General features: G+C 30.7%; 1 long non-coding RNA gene across 1 annotated transcript; it reads left to right on the top strand.

Annotated features, from left to right (window-relative positions):
- Window positions 1-1,316: 1,316 nt before the first annotated feature.
- On the top strand, window positions 1,317-3,065 carry LOC114305507 (uncharacterized). Its single transcript, XR_014361125.1, has 2 exons — window positions 1,317-2,509; window positions 2,553-3,065. It is a non-coding gene; the product is annotated as an uncharacterized LOC114305507 (long non-coding RNA).
- Window positions 3,066-3,421: the final 356 nt, after the last annotated feature.

Below are 3,421 nucleotides of genomic sequence, written 5' to 3'. Positions count from 1 at the left end.
ATTGATCTCATTTCAATAATCTGAACCGTTCAATATGTAGAGTTCATCGAGCATTTTATTCTTGCAAAAAATCACACTGATCGGATATTGATAGACATTTGATCATAACACATTTTTGTCAATAATTTTTTTTAAAAAAATCTCATTTATCATTGACAAAAACATGATCTAATGAAGGGGCTATCGATATCCGATCAATGTAATTTTTTTGCCAGAATAAAATACTCGACAAGCTCTACACATTGAACGGTTTGAATAATCAAAATGAGACTCGTGGTGGGCCTCATGAGCCCAACAGCATCGTTTAATCCTTATCCTAATTTTTATTGGTATCTAAAAAACACAAAAGGAAAGAACAATATATTCACTAGTGTGCTTGGTATCATTTTTTATTTATTTTTTATTTTTGTTCCAAAAAAGAATAAAAAATAAAATTGATACAAAAAATATTTGTAAGAACTATTTTCAAAAGTTTTCTAAAATCATTTTTTGTTTTTTAAGAAATACTTTTTTGAAACTAATCATATATGCATAAAAGTAATGTTTTTCCCTTTCTTATGTAGTACATTCTAAATGTCTACTTTTTTTCTTTTTTCTTTTTTCTCTCTCTCTCTCTCTCTCTCTCTCTCTCTCTCTCTAAAAAAACCACATCAGTATATTTTTTCTATTTACATATAAAGTTCTACACAAATTCAATTTCAATTATAATAACCAATTTATATAGACTCTATTTGTGAAATACTTATTTTTTTATATAGTTTATTTAGTTTTGTCGTTATCAGATTTCTTTTTATATAGTTTATATTTTGATTTAATTGTAGAGACCCTAATTTTTGGTAATTACACATGAAACCCTGAGCCTTAGTTTAATAGCATTTTAGCACCTAGTTTCGTAAAAGTCTGCAAAATAGCCCAATAAAGAATAATTTTCCTTTATATTATCAAAACTAAACCGAGAACACCCCTTTATAATTGGAAATACCCTAAAACTTGGTTTTTATTTATTTACCTCTTAGTTTATAAATTAATTCATACATTTTATATTTATTTTTATTTTTGATTTTGTTGTTCTTTTATTTATTATTTATTTGAATAGAAAACTATTGTGTATTTGAATATATACATAGTTTAAATATATATATATATATAATATGTTGGTGGAAGAGTTGGTTGGATAACAACAAATAAATAAATAAATAAAAAATAAAAATATCTAGATATTTATTTAGTTCCCTTAGCCATTAAGCTACCTTATACTCTATAAATTGAGGGCTTGTCCAAATCCACTCCCATGTTTTTAAAAAGCCCAAGGAGAGAGTGAGAGAGGGAGAGTTGGCTCAAGGGAAGTAGAGAAGTAAGAAAAAAAAAAAAAAAAAAAAAAAAGAGAAAAAGAAGGAATTTTTTAAGGTAAGAACATACCTCTCCCTTAATTTCTCCAATCCTTTCATCATCTCATTCTATTGTCTAGTATGTATCTTGTGTTACAAATTAATGGTCAATAGGGTTTTTGGTGTGTGTGAAAGTATGGGTATGATATAGTGTCATTGTCTTGCAAATTTGTGAAATTAGGCACTGTTGTAACTTCTCTAATTTTAAAAAAAAATATCAAATCTATCTAATTCTCAAATCTGAATTTATTGTACGATATTTTATGTGTTTAGAGCTTATCACAATTTTATTAGCTCCTAATTGTGTGTTTTTAGGACTTGGGTAATTTGTTGAAAAATCTGGTCCAGAGTCTCTGAAAAACAGTCCACTTTTAGAAATTTTATAAAATTCTAGAAAAATCATCTCATGTTGGTTCTACTGTCAAAATTTAGGAATCTGAGTCCTGTTTCCAACAGATTTTATTTGAGTAAAAACCGTCGGGTAGATTGAGAGAAAAGCTAGTTTTCCCAAAGGGTGACAAATTTGGACAGGTTTTTGAATATAGCTTGTAGATGAATTTCTGGAGGTGCTATGCACATTCTGTGAATTGGAATTGAAACTAGACAGGTTAATTATTATTTCTGTGCAATTTCAGCCCCTAACTTGACCTAGAAGTATTTTTCCCAAAGCACTCTTGTTAGCCATGCAGAACCGAACAGTGCTGGAAATGGTGTTTTGCTGTGTTGTTTGTCTCTAAGTATTTTAAAGCATGCCTAATGTTATTTTCTTGACTTACCATACCTATGTATGATTATCATGGGCTACATTTCATTTCTTATGTTTGTCTCCTGCTCTTTTATATTACCGAATTACTGAATGTGACTAGCTTGCTTGGCAAAAGATCTAATAAATGGGAAATGGAAAGGGGTTGGTAATGGGTGACGTTCACCCTTGTGCTTCAGAATGATTTATGTAATAAACATGTGAATGGAATTAAAACCAAATGAGTTAAGTCTTGTGCAAGCGATCTAAGCGAGCCCCTAGGTTGACATGGATGTATTCAGACTCTATGCGGTGGTTTTGGGGTGTAAGCGAGCCCTTTGGTATGGTATGTTATGTGCAGGGTGTAAGCGAGCCCTAGGCATGATTTGGTATAGTATGTGCAGGGTGTAAGCGAGCCCTAGGCACGATTTGGGTGTAAGCCAGCCCACTTGTTTAGCCGTCCCTTTTGAGGTCCATCAATGTCACTGACCGGTAAATAACCAGGAGGTGGGCATAGGTGGTAAGGTCTGCAAAGCAGCAAAAGGAGGAGTTCTGAATAGTCCGGTGTTCAATCCGTGTGGATGGGTAGGAGGATCTCTTTGGGGGATTCTAGATGCCTAGTCTAACTACTAATTCGTAAAACCTTATTGTAAGTACGTTATGTATTCCGATTTGTTCTGTGTATGGTTGATTGGCTGATAGAAGATGTGGGGTATGTGTGTTTTTACTGGGCATTCCAAGCTCATGGCGTGTCATGCCAGGTGATGAAGCAGTTTACAATGGTGACGGTTATTTCGAAGGCAAACGAAATGAACTGTTGGAGCTGTGGTTCATTTGAAGACTTAGACTAGTTGTTTTTTTTCCTTTTAACTTTTGGTTTGGCAATGTTTTGGCAATCCTGTAATGGAATATAAACGAATTATCTGTGATATTAACTCTGGTTATATATGTATATTAAGATGTTCTGGCCATCTTACATTAATTATTATTATATTTGAAAAAAAAATTATCTCGATATATAAATAAATAAGACAGAATGTGCTTAATTATATATATCGCACAAATCAAATTAATTTTCTCTTGTATTTTTTATTTTTTGTCTATCTTATTGATATCTTAATATTAATTTATATTTAATTTTTTATTTAACATGAAATTATATATATTGAATTTAAATTTTATATACTTATATACAATATATGTGAATAATTTAAAAAGAATATTAAAGATAAGAATCAATACTCTACGTAATTAATTTATGTATTTTCTTTTTAATTCCATCACAACATAT

This window comes from Camellia sinensis, chromosome 2 (genome assembly GCF_055761805.1).
Source record: "Camellia sinensis isolate YWXY chromosome 2, ASM5576180v1, whole genome shotgun sequence".
Lineage (NCBI taxonomy): Eukaryota > Viridiplantae > Streptophyta > Magnoliopsida > Ericales > Theaceae > Camellia > Camellia sinensis.
Note: the sequence above shows the minus strand (reverse complement) of the source record. Positions and strands in the feature narration are given on the sequence as shown.